The 17,575-nt window shown below is 41.2% G+C and overlaps 2 long non-coding RNA genes across 2 annotated transcripts in view; one reads left to right on the top strand and one right to left on the bottom strand.

The window, feature by feature from the left end:
* Positions 1-17,575, bottom strand: part of LOC146402825 (uncharacterized) — a 105,246-nt gene that overhangs the window by 51,593 nt on the left and 36,078 nt on the right. Inside the window, exon 3 of the long non-coding RNA XR_014807915.1 lies at positions 14,623-14,681. This is a non-coding gene — a long non-coding RNA (uncharacterized LOC146402825). The remainder of the gene's footprint in view (positions 1-14,622; positions 14,682-17,575) is intronic.
* The window catches only part of LOC146402824 (uncharacterized), a 125,838-nt gene continuing 114,032 nt past the window's right edge, over positions 5,770-17,575 (top strand). The window contains exon 1 of the long non-coding RNA XR_014807916.1: positions 5,770-6,068. This is a non-coding gene — a long non-coding RNA (uncharacterized LOC146402824). The remainder of the gene's footprint in view (positions 6,069-17,575) is intronic.

Raw genomic sequence — 17,575 nt, 5'->3', positions numbered from 1 at the left:
AAAAATGTTCAGGTAAATTCCAGACAGCACTGTAAAACTACGGAAGTCCCTAGGAATTTTGATGCCACGGTGAGGAGAAAAGTAAAGTGTGGCAAATCATGAATGACTGGGTTTTAATGTGAAGCTATCGAGAAAAACATGAAGTGACTAGGGTCTTCTAGAATTGACTAGAAAAAAACTTCCACCACTGACAGTAAAGAAAACCTGACATAGACACATGTTCTGTATACAAAAATACAATTGTATCTTGGTTATTTCAGACTGACAGTTATAGTCTGAAATATCATGTCTGCTACAAGAGGTTATTCTGTAACTAACAGAGAGGTAGGGAAAATTTGAAAGGCCAAAGTGACATAACCAGATGTATGTACTATAAGAAAGGTATGGAAGATGTTTGTCACAGAGGAACTAGTTGGTGGAATGATACTAGAGGGCAGCCTGCAGTAGTCTCAGCTCAGTGAACCCCAGACTGAAAGTGCTCACAGATCACCTGAGGGGTTCGTTAAAAGGCATATTCTGATTCTGAGGAGGAAGGAGTAACTGAATTCTGACCTTTTTAAAAAGTTTTTTTTTAATTTTTTTTAATACGTACATTCTTTTTCTCATATTATCCTCCATCATAGTCCATGATAAGTGACTAGATATAGTTCCCTGTGGTATACAGCAGGATCTAATATACAGCACAAATGAAACTTTCCACAGAAAAGAAACTCATGGACTTAGAGAACAGACTTGTGGTTGCCAAAAAGGAGGGGGAGGGAGTGGGATGGACTGGGATTCTGGGGTTAATAGATGACTTTAGAAATACATATAATTATTATAGTTGATTTACAATGTTCTGTCAAATCTCTACTGCACAACCAAATGACCGAGCTATACATCACATACATTCTTTTTTCACTTATCCTCCATCATATTCCATCACAAGTGATCAGATACAGTTCTCTGTGCTATTCAGTAGGACCTCGTTGCTTATCCATTCTTTTTTTTTGTCTTTTTGCCATTTCTTGGGCTGCTTCCGCGGCATATGGAGGTTCCCAGGCTAGGGGTCTAAATTGGAACTGTAGCTGCCAGCCTACGCCAGAACCACAGCAACTCAGGATCCGAGCCGCGTCTGTGACCTATACCACAGCTCAGGGCAATGCCGGATCTTTAACCCACTGAGTAAGGGCAGGGACCAAACCCGCAACCTCATGGTTCCTAGTCGGATTCGTTAACCACTGCGCCACGACGGGACTGCCTGCTTATCCATTCTAAATGTAATAGTTTGCATCTACTAACCCCAAACTCCCAATCTATCCCACTCCCTCCCTCTCCCACTTGAGAGCCACAAGTCAGCTCTCAATGTCCATGCATTTGTTTCTTTTTAGTAGATGGGTTCATTTGAGAATCTTACACTAAGTGAAGTTAAGTCAGAAGGAGAAAGACAAACACCCTATCACTTATATATGGAATCTAATACATGGTACAAATGAATTCTGACTTTTTAACAAAAGCCCAGGTAGGCTGACGCTCCAGTCCATGGGGCTTGTTTTGAGTAGCAAAGATCTAAGTGACAGGTGAAATATAAACTAAATAAACTAGGCAGGGACAGTGGAAAAGCAGCAGAGAAGACATCGACTGAGAAGCAATCAGGAAGTAAAATTGACAGGATTCAGCGACTGATGAGGGTAAGAGGAAATATTTATGATGACTCAGAGATTTTTAGACTTAGACACTAAGGTGGGTTGTGGTGCCCCTGAGTCCTTGATAAGTAAAGGTTTATGCAGAAACACCAACCCTTTCCATAGTATGTATTTCTATCAAATTGTTGAGAAGTACTCCCGCTGAGTGAGGTTGCTTTCTGAGCTCTATGCAAGCTCAGAGTTCTCTGCAGAGCACTGGCAGCCTGCCTACCCACCCTGCAGAATTACTGCTCAGCCCAATGGGCTTCCACAGCATGGAAAGCTGTTTGAGATTAGGATCCACTTCTCTTTGCCTAGTGAGTTCTGGCTGCCTTGTTTTCATTGCACGCTCTTAATGGTGTGCCCCTGAGCAAACTGAAAATATGCCATTAGGGAGATTAACAAACATGGAATGCCTAAGAATCTAAAAGTACTTGGGAACAGCGCAAGTACCATAAAGTGAGTTCTTGCCTACGGAAGGAGGAAACCATGGCAAACAGGTGTTTTAAGATTCCCTGAGCAATAGTCCGGAGAGGGCTCTGGAACCCGGCAACCATCCTCACTCGGTATGTGAACTTGGCTCTCAGTGTGAAAGAGAGGGTGATGAAGAGATCAGAAGAGGCCTCCGCTTCAGCAGATGCCCAAGAGTCATTACCACAGGTAAAGCAGCAAGTCTGGAGTGGTCCACGTGGTTGCCAAAAGTCGTCCATTGAGATAAACTATTGGAAGGGGCCGTGCAATTGCATTCCTCATTTCAGATTCTTATTGAAGTGAGACCAGATTAGACTGGAGTCCTTGTCTGTGCTCTGTGCACTCGGAGGCCAGGGAGGGGTGAAGGAGAGAGGAGAGGTGGGTGGGAGAGAGCCCAGTGCTGTGCCTCTGTGAACTGGTTTCCTTAATGCATGGAGGTAGCGCTTAGAGCAGTTCATGGCTTCCCCAGGAAACCATTCTAAATGGGCCACGTGCCCAATGGTTTCTATCCCAGTTAAGTAAATAAATGAAATATGCTAATTAGCACCCTATTAGCTCACAGCAGGGAGTAATCCATGGCATTTTGATTGGAAAGAATTCTGTCATCCAAAAGGCTGGTCTGTAACAGAATGCAAACCGGCCTGATTCCCTCCCTCCCTTCCTCATGGCAGTGGTCCAAATGTCTGAGAAGCAAACCTGACAACTGTGTGCAGTTCCCAGGGTGTCACTTCGCTCTGTGAAAGCACCTCCTGGCCTCCGCGGAATCTGGCGCGATGCCGCACCCCTAGCACGGATTTATACAATCCAGAAACGTGGTACAGAGCTCAAAAACCCTGAGCAGTTTTGAGAGGATCTTTAGGGGACAGCTCTTATTTCTTCCATGATGAGAATACCCCCACGTTTTTTCTCTGGCCCTACCAGATGCCGATCCAGAATGCATTTCTTTAACTCAGATCCACAGGCACGTTAAGAACTTATTGGGGGTTTAGTTGGGGAACGGCAAGCTCATTTAGGTTCACCTCTTTATGTTTGCATTGTTTCAGCTGCAGGGAAACATCATCTACCTCCTGTTTGCCTATTTATTTAAATTCCTAGATCTTCAGCTTGCCTATCTATCCCCAAGTACTTTGCAGAAGAAAGGATTTGGATTGGGGGCGGGGCGCAGTTGGGGTGAAGGGAAAAGCTCAATAAGAAAACAGTGTGCTTTCCAATCTGCTCTTTGAAGAAGTCCACTTTCCAAGAGCTTTGGGTGTTGGAAGGAATTAGACATGATGATACATCTGTCAGGGTGACCTAGAATTTGTCAGAAATCCCCATCCAAGTGTGATTTAGGCAACGAAGCTTACTTATACAGTGGATAGGCTTGGAACACAGTTTCTGGTCTTTATACCAAAAGTTACGGGGGTCACCTGTGAATTGACTGATTGCTGTTAAATAAAAGAGATTGGAAGGGGGCGGATTTTTAATCATCTGAATGTTATAGAGGTAGGTTTCCAGTAGGTTTACTTTCTCAAATTTGGTTCTCCTTTTCTACGATAGTCTCCTAAACCAAATAGATAGCGAATGCCTATGATAAAGCCACATAATATTATGTTACTATGTGCTGTGCTGTTAGGTTTCTTCCCCAATAGAAACCAATTATACTTTCTTTCTTTTCTTTTTCTTTTTTTTTTTTTTTTTTTTTTTTTTTTTTTTTTTTTGGCAGTTTCCAGGCTAGGGGTCAAATCGGAGCTACAGCCACAGCAATGCATGATCTGAGCCACATCTTCGACCTGCACCACAACTCACGGCAACGCCTGATCCTTAGCCCACTGAGCAAAGCCAGGGATCGACCCACATTCTCATGGATCCTAGTTGGGTTTGTTAACCCCTGAGCCATGAAGGGAACTCCCAATTATATTTTCTTAAAGTCAAAATATAGTAATGGAATATATTGGTTATAAGTTTAAAAGCAAGTTACTCTTTTTTTCCATACTAGTTTTTCATTTACCTGTAAAGAGAATTTTACTAGATATAAATCCAGAACAAATGCTCAATATGAACTGTTATATCAGCATCATTTTAAAATTTGTCCTCCAATGAAATCTTCAAGCATGTAAGCCCAAGAAAATCTTCAGAGTAAAACTAGTATCTCACTCCATACCATTACTCAACCCCACTGACTGCCATACCTGAACACATTGTTAGGTACCATATGACACTGATGTCTATTTAGAGTGTTTTTTTACTGTATATTGGAAAATAAAGCACATTACCTAAATGATTCAAATGGCAAGAAAAAAAATCATCAACAAAAGCCATCTGTGAATTAGCATATGGGCTTCTGGAACCCAACATCTTGTTCTATATGTGAGTCAGAAAAAAAAAGGGAAAAAAAAAAAAAAGAAGAAAACTGGACCCTATCTTTAAATATAAAACAAGGAATGATTGTCTCTAATCAAGAAGCCTTCAAAGAGGGTGAGAATGAAGTAGTCAGCTGGACCTCATAGTGGCTCCACCCAGGACTGATCCCAAGAGCTGTCACAAAACTTTGTCAGCCAAGACCCAGACGCTGCTAGTGGAAAAATGTGTGCTTGAACTTGAAACTAGAGCTCTCTAAATCTAGGCATGTTCTCTATGTAATATAGGCTCTGTCGTCTTGGCAAATCTATCTATCTTGAACTGGAAAACAGTTCAGTGAAGAATTAAGAGAGAAAGGATATGAGAAAATCAAGAAGCCTAACCATGGTGGCAGCCACTGATGTTACTAGTCAAATGTTAGTGAGCATTCAAACCCTTATCTGCCACCATGCCTGTCCCTACCCCTGTTGGCATAGTAGAACTTTGTTTGTTAAAGGGCTTAATGTCCATTTTCCACTTATTAGATATAGTGTATCTGCCTTGAATATGTAACCTGACCGTGTTTTGTAAATGGAGAAATGAGGCCTAAATGATTTTACATATTTGTAAAATATGAGGAAGTTTTTTTTTTTCCCCTTGAAATTTACATGTTCCAAATACCTGTCCTACTTTGAGTCTGGATTCAAAAGAGAAAACTCACAACCTGGCAGTGAAAACAAAAGACAAAAATAAACATTCTATTGACACTTTAAATTGAGCATGGTCGCAAGGCCACTCAATATGACTATTACCCCCACAGCAGCTCCGATTGACAGATTGCAAGCAAACACTGCCTGCTACCTGGTAATTCTACCTGCTAATTACTTGGAAACATTCAGATCCTCAACGACTGACCTGAATGTTTTTGTGAGTTTGAGGACCAATTAGGGAGGAGTGGGGGGATGCCAGCCACACAGTGAAGTTGACAGTCAGTCAGGAGCTGTTGAAAGTCTATCAAAAATATTCTTTCAGCATAATAAGCTTTTCAGGCAGTCAACCTCCCCAGACATTTACCTTTGCCAACAGTTACAACAATAAGGAAAACTTTATTAGTGGTGTGGCAATTTTTTTTTTTTTTTTTTTTTTTTTTTTTTTTAGTGCTGACTATAAAAAACACCCACTGAGCTGCTTGCAAGCTCTGCCAAGTGGCAAGTGCACAGAGTATTTCAGATAAGGGGAGAATATGGACGCTAGCCCAAAAGTGATACTTGGGAGGTTCATGTGTGTATTTCTGGATGGAAGAGAGCATGAGAGTGTGTGTGTGTGTGTGTGTGTGTGTTAGGGAAGCAAGAAACAGGACAGGCAGCAGATGAAGAAATGCTGAGACAAGTGAATGCTACTCCCCTTTCTTGCTTTTCTCCTGCTTCTCAGTCATCCCAGTCGGACAACATCTCCTGGGATAATGGCAAACATTGGTGCTGATGTTGGGCTCTGACTGTGAAAGAAATGACCTCTGAGGAAATCCTGTGGATGGAGGAGCAGCTTTCATGTGAGGCGGAGCAGAGGGATCCCACGTTGAATGCTTGTCAAAGGTCATACGTGTCACCACTCAAGGTAAGAGTAATTGGTTCGTTCATGCGCGGTTGACATTTGCTGAGTGCCCATCATGGGCTTGATGCTAGAGAGACACCACCCCCATATGTAATTCATGCCCAGTCAAAGCTGTCACAGAATTGGAATCCATTCACTACAAGGAGAAAAAGGCACTGTTCCCTGTCTCCAGGAAGCTCACTTTCTAAGAATAATTACTAATCTTTATATTTTTACTTTGTACTTTGACTAAAGTACAATTTAATTGTATCCTTACTACCCTCCTTATAAGATAGAATTATTACCCCATAAATTTATAATTGAGGAAAATGAGCCTTGACCGTACTCAAGATCACACAGCTAGTAAGGTCAGATGACTTGCTTCCCAGGGGTTTGGGGACCACAGTTCCTGCTATCTGGATTTTGGTGCACTTGTGAGTTTTGATGTGGCAGAACTCAACTGAAACTAGTGTCTGAGTTTTCCAAGACCCCACTAGGAGCTGTCTGCTCTCAGACTACACGCCAGCCGGCTACTGCCAAGATCCAAGAAGAGACACAAAAAGAGACCAGAAAGATCTGATCAATAACCTAATATTATAACTTAAGGAACTAGAAAAAGAACAAACTGAACTCAAAACTAGCATAGGGAAGAAAATCATAAAGATTAGAGCAGAGATAAATGAAATAAAGAATTGAAAAAATAAACCAAGTGGGTATTAATGGTAATTATATAAGTTCCCATTGCTTTGTAATGAACTTACCCCCACAACATAGCAGCTTAAAGCCACAAGCATTCAGTTTTCTGCAGATCAGGAATCTGGGAGTGGCTTTGCTCAGAGGTTCTGGCTCAGGGTCTCTCATGAGGTCATGGTCACACTGGGAGCTAGGGCAGCAGTCATCTGAAAGCCTGACTGAGCCTCAAATACCTGCTTCTAAGAAGGCTCACTCACGTGGCTGGTGGTAAGAGGCCTCAGCTTCTTGTTGTGTTTTAGCAGGAAGCATCAATTTCTCACCACTTGGGCCTCACCACAGGGCCTCCTGAGGGTCCTTACAAAATGGCAGCTGTCTTCCTCCAGAGCTAGTGATCCAAGAGCAAGAAAGAAGCCACATGCTTTCTGTAACCTAGGCTTGGAAGTCCCACATGTTTTTACTGCCACCACATTCGACTTGCTAGAATCAAGTTGCTAAATCCAGCCTCATTTAAGAGGAGGGGAATTAGCTTTTGGAAGCAAGACTATCAAAGAACTTATGGATGTATTTTAAAATCATCACAGTAATCATTTTAAGATTATAGGAGTGTGTCTTTTTTTCTTTATTAGACAATTTTCTATATATGGTATTTATTTTATTTTTATAATGGAAAACTTTAAAAGAGAAAGTTTATATAAGGAGTTACAAACACATTTCTGTACTTCAATGCACTCAGCGAACTTAAAAAAAGAAAAAATACCTACAGAGGTTCTGTGATGACCTAATGGGTTAAGGATCCAGCATAATCACTGCTGTGGCTTGGGTCATTGCTATGACACAGGTTCCATTTGTGGCCTGGAAACTTTTGCACACCATAGGCATAGCAAAACAAAACAAACAAATAAAACAAAACAAAAAATTCCAAAGGTCAAATTCAACTCTCTCAATTATTCCTCTAGTCTTTATCACATCCTCTGAAAACCACAGTCACTAGACAGACAGTTCATCCTCAAATGTCTGCCATACACCTCAGAGGAAGGAACACTGGGGGTGGGCAGCCTAAAGCATAAGCCTCACGCCTGCTCCCCCACATGCTTACATCTACTCATCAGTAAAGGCAGACTGCACATCAGCTCAGTTGCCCTTAAAATTGTCTTAACTTGCACAAAAACCCTGCACATTTAGCTGTTCTTAGTTCTTATAAGAAATAGCCATATGAAACCTGTTAGTATAGATTTTATAAATCTGTTTTCAAGGACACTGCATTATTAGGTCTCTCAGTGCTTTCTATAGTAGATCATGAGGGAAATATCTTTTAGAATGCACTGCCATGGAAAATTGCTCCCTGGAAGAATGAGCATACTTAGTTCTAAAGTTTGGCCTGTTTCCTTTCTTTGTCATGGCTACAAGGAAACTCACAGTGGTGTACCAACTTTTGCAGTTAACATAGGCCTTTTCTTTTACATGATCCTGATTTTATAATGTCATCACCTTGCTTTACATCACTCCTTTATCCAAAGCTATGAAAAGTATTTTTTTTTTAGAAATAAGCTAAAAAGCTAATAAGCTAGTGCTTATCATGTGTTAAACACTGGCAAGATATATGTATATCATATGTAATATATAATGTGTGTGTGGTCTCCAGTGAAAGAGAAAATTTTCTTTTCTTTCTTATAAAGCAACAAAAATGCAATTTGGAAATGGTTAATAGTTTTCAATTTCTCCAAATAAAGACCTCTGGGATATTCTTTTAGAGGGTGGGAGGTTGGGTTTGTGATCAGGACAACTTGCTATTATCAATACAAAGCAAGTTCTATCCATAGATTTTTTTTTAGGAAAAGAAAAACTGTGACATCACCATAAATCTTAATAATAATGCTATAGAGTACAGGATTTTGCTCATTAATTATTATAATATAAACTAAGCAAGCTCTAATCATACCATCTTTGTAGATTCCAAAGTGTGGATTTAGATTGGATTTTAGAGCTCACACATGGTATTACTTAAGCTGGAAAAAACTTCCTTTTGAACAATGTACTCTCAACCTTTGTGACTGCCTTGTCAGGACAATGGAATTCAGACTATACCTCTGTAGGGTTAGGGAATCCCCTGAAGGAGGTGAAAGTTTCCACCCTCAAGTAAGAAACAGCATGGCCTTCAAAGGAGGGAGGGAAGTAGGGTTTGGTGGGTCTTTTGACATTAGGAAGGACTTCATAAATATCACTGCAGATTGGAAGGGCGGCCAACATTCTTATGAATAGTATATATAAGAAACTACAGCAGAGGTGTGTCATAGCCTGTCTGCTCTCACATCCTGTAGAGCGCAAACTTGTAGGAATACATCCACTCTGCGATAAACGAGCTACATATGTATTATCTCATTCAGTATTCATAACAACCCTTTTATTTGGAATATTGGAAATCTAGAAACCCTGAAAAGTGAGGACAAAATCTGCCTAAGATCTCACCACTAAGAAATCATCATACAGCCAATTCAGTCTGACTCCAGAACCCACATACTTAACTGCCTTCAGCTCTCTGCAGTATTTTTTTCTTATTCTTCTGCATTGAATTAAACTTTAAAGTCAGACTGTTAGCAGTTTAATGCTGAAAGGCAGAGTAATGACAAAGGAGTGACTGGGTCTATGTTTCCAGCAACTGGGGGCAAGAAAATCTTTATGAGGGAGTTCCCATCATGGCTCAGTGATAACAAACCCAACTAGTATCCATGAGGATAAGGGTTTGATCCCTGGCCTCGCTCAGTGAATTAAGGATCTGGCGTTGCTGTGAGCTGTGGTGTAGGTTACAGATGCAGCTAAGATCCCAGTTACTATGGCTGTGGTGTAGGCCAGCAGCTGTAGCTCTGATTGGACCCCTAGCCTGGGAACTTCCATATGCTGTGGGGATGGCCCTCAAAAAAAAAAAAAAAAAAAAAAAAAAAAGCCTTGTGAGAAATTTCCAATTACCTATGTGTTCAACATCCATTTTCACCTCCTCTTCAATAATAGAATCTCCATGTAACCCAGCTCGAAATATAACATTTCTCAGTTTCCGTTAGCAAATTGGCATGGTCATGTGATCAATTTTTGTCAATAAGATTTATGCTAGTGTGTCCTTACAACGCCCATCTTTACCCCTTTCTCCTGCTTCAAACTTGGATAAGATAGTGTGAGCTGTGCACTTACCATGGACTCTTAGAAGACCTTGACAGTGGAAACCAGTTCCTTAAGATAGTAGAGCAGAAAAACAGAGAGCAAGCAATGTAATGACACTGAGATGGTCAGATCCATCAGGAAAGGCCTACTTCCTTTTACATAAGCAAGAAATAAACTTTTGTTGAAGCCAGTATTGTTTTGGGATTTTCTGTTACATGCAGCCAGAACTACCCTGGCTTGCTCACTCATGGTTCTTTATGGCCCAGAAGCATCTGGCTGGGTAAAAGGGATGTGGGCTGCATCAGCCTATACAACAAACCGTGAATCTGATGTGCAACTGAGTCCACTTGGCTAAAGAGGACTCTATTTTCTCATTTGTCCAAAGGCCTAGTCTGTCTGCTTCTAAAGCCCTGGCCCTATCTGGAAAGGGTGCCTTTTGCTGATTCACAAAAAGGCATTAATATGGGCTAGCTGGGCTTTATTCTAACTAATTTAAGCTCAGAGACGTGGATTGTGCAATGACAGGAGGTTGCAGGAGAAGAAATCTTTCAGAGAAATAGTAACCACTGGGGTTAATTTGCAGAACCTGTGTCTTCTATGGAATTCCCAGAAATAACTTGGGGAAAAGGGAGCCGGGAAAATTGGACTTCCTATAATCAGTAGGGCAAGGGCTTAGGGTAATTTATGAAAGGGGATATGACTAGATTTTAATCTTGGACAGTTGTGCATGCATCATCTCATTTAATTCGCAAAACAACATTATAATTATTATCCAAGATTTACAGAAAAGAAAACAGACCAAGAGAGAGTAAAAAAAAAAAAAAAATATTCAACATCACAGCTAATAAAAGCCAAAGCCGGGATTCTAACCTCGCTGACAATCAGCCGATTGTCCAAATGTTACATGATCGAATTAGTAAAGTCTTAAATTTGGTTGCACTTGTGGAAACTTTAAAGTATTTCAGAATGGGCCCAGCAGCTATGCTACAATCCCTTTGTTTAGAATAGAGGTTGCCTGACTTCTCCAGTTATTTCTGTTTCTGAGAAGACAAGCGTTCCCCAGATGGGCGAAGCAGCCAGGATTCCCGCTCAGCGTGACGCAGACCTTCCCACCCTGGAGCTCTCCGTGGGAAAAGGGCACGTCCTCTTTAATGAAATTTCTCCTCTAGAGGTGCAGCTTCCTTCCCTCTGGTGCTCAACTCGGGTTCATCTTGGGATCACCCTACTCCAAGTTATTTTAAGGCGGTATTAATGTTTTATGACTCATTTCCTAGTTTCCTGCTTAGGAAAAAAAAAACACGGCCCAGGCTTTCAGTCTCAGACACTGCAAGCAGCTGATGTGTAATTTGGAAAAAGGATATTTTATTGTGAGTGGGAGGATATGCAAGAAATAGAAAATTATTTCTGTTGGAGTAATAGCTGTGTCTATCCCAGTGCCCCTGCCCCCGTCTCCAACTGAAAACACATATACACCCAGACTCTTGAAGACCTCTGCACTCACATTTCCTCTCTGCCTCTAAAATTTACCTTTGAGAGACAAAGATTTGTTATTGAGTTGACTCAAGATCATTTCAGGGATAGATCCTTGGATTATCTTACTTTTTTTTTTTTTTTTTTTTTTGTCTCTCTGGATCTTCCTCAATCTCAGATATGCACATATCTATGTGTGTGTAACCATTTGAAATATACACTTCTTCCTCCAAATAAAAGCTGATGCTAAATAAAAGGAATACTAATGAAATTGCCATAGCAGCTACATGAGGTCAGGAGTGCATGCTTTTGCATGTGGCTTAAGAGAAGGACATGAACTCTGAACATCTCCCTCTGAGGAACACAAAGGGTCCTCATCTGCCCTCAGCCCCAGCGGAGCTCTCTGACCTCTGACTCCATGTACTGGCAAACCCGTCATGCCTTAGCCATTCCTGGAACTACTCCCCCCACACCATTCCAGAGGGAGAAAAAGGTTGCCTGAAAGGCAATTGATGAAAATTGTGCTTGAAAAAAAAAATCAAAGAAAATGGCTTAAAACAAATCCTAAAGACTCAGCCCCTTCATCTGAGGGCTGAGACCTGAAAATGCCAAAGTCATGTAGCCGACCGCAGTGAACGCAACGAGGACAATTATGTTTTAGATTCAAAAGGCATTTTACAGAGCAGAGCTCTGCCACCATTTTAAATATGCATACTGGCAAAGTTGTATGAATTTCTGCAGTCAGGTATAATTGTGATTATGTGTCTTAAAGAAAAGTATTTCTTTATCTCATCTTAGAAAAGACTGCCTTTCTTAAACCGCCAAATATTTAAGCCCTGCTTATTCTAATGTGAACAATTGTTGAATGATGGCTTTATGCCATCACATTATGTATCATTTCATCGACATATATCAAATAATGCATACCTATGATGTAGACACTATTATTCTCCTCGTGTAATAGATCAGGAAACTGAGGCACAGAGGGTTTAGGTAACTTATCCAAGGTCATATACATTTGACCCAAACCTGGCTTATTCTAGGGCTCAAGTTTCAGAATCCCAACTTTATGATCCCAGATGCTCTGTCTGGATTTGTTCGGCAGGAGATAGAGGAAGGTGTCAGTGTAGAGTTGGAGATGTGTCAGGGAAAGGACAAAAGTGGTAGAAGGACTTTTTGTGATGCAACATGTTGTGTACATCAATAGATGAGAGTGTAATTATTTTCAGGATATACTATCTTAGTATTGTAGCTTAAAACTGCACATTTTCTTTGTAATAACCTTCTAAAAAAACTTGCACATTTTACATAGACTAACGTGATAAAATTATAAGCTCATGAATGATCACAAACAACTTGTAGATTCCCACTGAGCAAGGCATCATCATGTTCAATAAATTGAAGCTATTACATCGCTGCTGTTCTTGTCCTTATTATGGAGACATAGCATCTAGATATCTTTAGAGCAAAAGTGGTTTCACAGGCCTTTCCATTTCTTACCAGATCACAGAACAGCCTTAGGGCGATTCCTAAATGAACCTATCACTTCATTCAATCACCAAACATGACAGGGTGCATCCAGCAAGCAGCGAAGGTGATACCACAGTGACAAAAACAGTATCCTTGTTCTACAGGGAGAGACAAGCTTTTTATTTTTCCTTTATAGGGCTACACCTGTGGCATATGAAAGTTCTAAGGTGAGGGGTCGAATCTGAGCTACAGTTGCTGGCCTACACCACAGCCACAGCAACACCAGATCTGAGCCACATCTGCGACCTATGCCACAATTTGTGGCAATACTGGATCCTTAACCTCCTGAGTGAAGCCAGGGACTGAACTCACATCCTCACGGAGAGGATGTAGGGTCCTTAACCCACTGAGCCACAATGGAAACTCCAGAGAAACAGGCTTTAAACAAATAACAAATGTGTGTTTGTGTGTTCAGAAAAATAAAGCTCATTAAGGAACAGAGAGTGGTAATCTGCCAGTGTTAATTTAGGTGGGGTAGTCAGACTTTCCTGAAGAAGTGACTTTTGAGTAAAGGCTAGAATGATGTGGTTATATGGGGCGGGGGGCAAGGATCCAGGCATGGGAACGACAGGTGTGAAAGTCCTGAGGTGGATCCTTGACTCCTGCATGGTACGAAGCCTTTGGGGTGGGAACACAGTGAATAAGGGAGAGAATGAGATGAGGTTGCAGAGTAGGCAAGGCCAGGTCCTGTGTGCTCACCTGAGCCCTGGGATGAAAAGCCTTGATCTTATTCTAGGTAAGATGGGAAGCCACTAGACAGCCCTGAGCAGGAGAGTGTTATTTATTATTTGACATGTCTGCTCTTTTGAAAATAGACTATAACACTTAATGGCACTAATGTTAGGTGACAGCCACTCAGTGGTTGAGAGGTGACCACAGTACAGAATATCAACAGCATTGGCAGCTGGTGTCTCCACCCTCACTCCCCACAGAAGCAGGCACAACAATTCAAATCTGCCCAAAGGGAAACATTTTAAGGTGAAGTATATGAATTGAGCAGGAGTATGAATTGAAATCATGAATGGAAACTTAAAAGTTAGACACATTTCTACTGAAGCCATCAAGGTACAAAAGAGCAGCCTTCCATCCCAGCAGAAGACAACCTAGGGCATCTCTGAGAATTGCAAACTCTCACCTCCCCTATGGGATCAACAAGGAGGTGCTGAGCAAGTTACTACATCACAGGGATGGTCTCACTGTAGGATGAGCTGGTGATTGTTTATTTGCCTCAGGTTAGAGTCAGAAGAGAAGGGGGGGACAGGGAAAGGCAGGCATAAAACAATAAAGCCAAGGTGACAGGAAGCAAAGTGGGCCCACAAGAAATTAACTAAGAGAAAATGAACACTGCAGGCCTACTAGGTACCTGTACAGATGTGATTGTGTTTAACAGAAACAGCAATGCTGTGAGGAAAATTCAGCTCAAATCAATTCAATAACCCACCCAAGGTCATGTGATTGATGAGTGACAGAACAGACATTTAAGTTCCAGCTTTTTTCTTTTTCTCCAAAGCTGTCCTATTTTTTTTTTTTTAATGCTACATCTAGTTGTACTGATGGTGTTGGCACAGCGACAGTGAGAAGATTGTCCTAAATAAATGTGAGAATAAATTTTGGGCTATTCATTATCCAAGCTTTATAAGCAAGCCATCATCTCTGCAGCGTGACTGAGCTGTACTAGAGAAATTTTAGTGCACACTAAGGGGAAAGTCAGTCTACTTTATGGTACCCTTACCTGCGAGCTTGAAGGGGTGAGGTAAGGAGGAGGAATCACCAAAACTGTCTTACTTGGAGCTGAAAAGATAAAAAAGAAACAGAATTCCAGCAAACAGAAAAAGATCTCTTAGGTTGAGCTCTCTATTTCATTTATAAAACATTATTCATTAGTTTTAACCAAGTTTTATTAAATCTCTATCTAGCTTGGAATTCTACAGAGAACTTAAATTGCAAAATGTTTAAAAAATATAATTGGCAGTCTGAGTCCACCTCCATGAATATCACCATTAAAGGTAATAATATCAATGTAATATTACCTGTGACATTCTTTTTTTTCTTTTTTGTCCACACCCTGCAGAATGTGGAAGTTCCCAGGCCAGGAATAGAACCTGTACCACAGCAGCAACCCAAGCTGCTGCGGTGACAATAACAGATCCTCAACCTGCTGCACCACAAGAGAACTCCAATATATTTTTTTATACTTTCATTCTGCAAATGTTTACTGAGCACCAACTATGTGCCAGGCACTAGGATAATCTGGCAATGAAATTCCTAAATCCTGCTAGTGTTCTTTCTGAAGAAACCCAGATCTCGTGATACATCACTGGGTCTTCTTTTTTTTTTTGGACCACCCTTGTGGCATATGGAAGTTTCCAGGCTAGGGGTCTAATTGGAGCTAGAGCTGCCGCCCTATGCCACAGCCAGAGCAATGAAGGATCTGAGCTGTGTCTGGGACCTACACCACAGCTCAAGCAATGCTGGATCCCAAACCATTGAGGAGGCCAGGGATCAAACTTGTGTCCTCATGGCTACTAGTCAGATTGTTTCCACTGGGTCACCATGGGAACTCCCACATCACTGACTCTTAATAACTCTGATGAAAAGAGTCCCCAGTTAAACTGTATAAAATCTACTAAGAGTGTATACATGTAAGGATAACCTGACCCCCTTGCTGTACAGTGGGAAAATAAAAAAAAAAATCTACTAAGAGAAAATGAACACTGGAATTTGGAAACTTACACCATATGTAAAAATAAGACATACAGATTCTTGCCCTTCATTTTTCCGTAGTCTTGCCTCTTGTTCTCATCCTCTGAAGTCTGGTTATTGTTAGGCAACAAGCATTCCCAGCACACTATGGCAGATCAACTTTCATTGGCAAAATGTCCATGGGAATGACTGATTTCTATGTGTGGTGGGTTTGCATGAACATGAATGTTGCTCGGGTTCCCCCATGTGTTCTGAAACTCGGATAAGCTGGTATGGGGAGATGAGAATCTTGTCATGGACTGACAGTGCCCATCTGGCTTGTCACCTTCTGGCTCCACCATCATTTCCAGAAATCCCATTGGGAGGCCCTCCAAAGAAATGTTCTCTGCAGCCAGTATGTCATTGAGCTTCAAGTCACGCTGCTGGAATTCTAGAGGCCAGAAGAGAGCATGGATTTATCTTGAAGCCATCACTGTACTATTATTAGACTAGAGTGTGCTCCCTTCCCAGAGCTCTGCATGTCAGAGACATTAACTCTTCTGCCTGGAGAGATTTAAATTAGGCCAGGGTGATCAAACCGCCAAAGAAGTTGGCACGGCATAGGTCAGAAACCTCTCCTGGGCAGCCAGACACAGAGAACTGAGAACTTGACAGCCACGGCCACCACAGACCTGGTGGTGAGCTGGTAGATAGTAGAAGGTGAAGTCACAGTGTTGAATTTTAGAGGTGGAAGGGAGCCACATCCATTTTATAGCTAGGGAAATAGCCACCCAGAGAAAGGAGGTACTTTCTCCAAAGACATTCAGCTGTTAAATTGCAAAGTCAGACCTGAATTCCAGACCCCTAGAATCCTAGCCCCAGCTGTGCCCTTAGTGCCATCATAGGAAAATTCCACTGGTAGTGTATTTCTTCCTCTTTTTTTAATGGAATAACAATTTAATTTTTTAATTATAGTTGATTTATAATTTTCTGTCAATTTGTATTTTCTAGAGCTCATTCTTAACAACTATCAGAGAAGCCCTCACTAACATGTTAACTAGTAACACATCCAGGCATTTCCATAGATTTTCTTCTCCTCCTTCAACTTTTAAAAAAAATAATCTCAAACTTGTAGGGAGTTCCCATTATGGCTCAGCGGAAATGATCCCAACCAGTATCCCTGAGGACGCAGGCTCGATCCCTGGTCTCAATCCGTGGGTTAAGGATTCGGTATTGCCATGAGCTGTGATGTGTGTTACAGGCTTGGCTCAGACCCCACGTTGCTGTAGACTGTGCTGTAGACCGGCAGTTGTAGCTCTGATTCTCAGCCCCAGCTGTGCCTTTAGTGCCATCATAAGAAAATCCCACTGGTGGTGTGTTTCCCTAGCCTGGGAACCTCCATATGCTGCAGGTGTGGCCCCAAAAAGCAAAAAAAATAAATAAATAAAAATAAATTCTCAAACTCATAGAAAAATTATGCACAGAACGAAGAACAGTTTTCCCTAAACCATTTGAGAGTATGATGCCCACATGCTTTCCTGAATCTCTAAATACATTAGTTTACGTGTCCTATAAACAAAGAAAATTCTCCTATATGATTTTTTAAAAAACATAATATATTTCTCTTATGTTTGCAAATATAATCATCAAAATTAGGAAAATAATATTGATATAACATTTCTACCATCTGGTCTACAGATTCAACTCAATGTTCCTCAGTTTCCCAAAAAGTCCTTTGCAGCAGAAGAGTCCAGTTAGAATCACATGAAACATTTAGAATTGTTCAGAAGGGAAAATGTTCCCTATGATATTATGATGGTAGCTCCATGGCATCATACATTTGTCCAAACCCACAGAATGTACAGTATCCAGAGTTGACTCTGGGTGATAATTGATGTGTCAGTGCAGGTTCATCTATTAGTTGTAACATGTGTATCACTCTGGTGGGGGATGTTGATACTGAAGGAGTTTATGCATGTGTGGGGTTTATGGGCGCTGTCTGT

Source organism: Sus scrofa, chromosome 6, assembly GCF_054392235.1.
Source record: "Sus scrofa isolate SSC_HxYL_T2T_F1_AM1 chromosome 6, Sscrofa_HxYL_maternal_Yorkshire_Landrace_v2.0, whole genome shotgun sequence".
NCBI lineage: Eukaryota > Metazoa > Chordata > Mammalia > Artiodactyla > Suidae > Sus > Sus scrofa.
The sequence above is the reverse complement of the archived record's forward strand: the minus strand, read 5'-3'. Positions and strand labels throughout refer to the sequence as shown.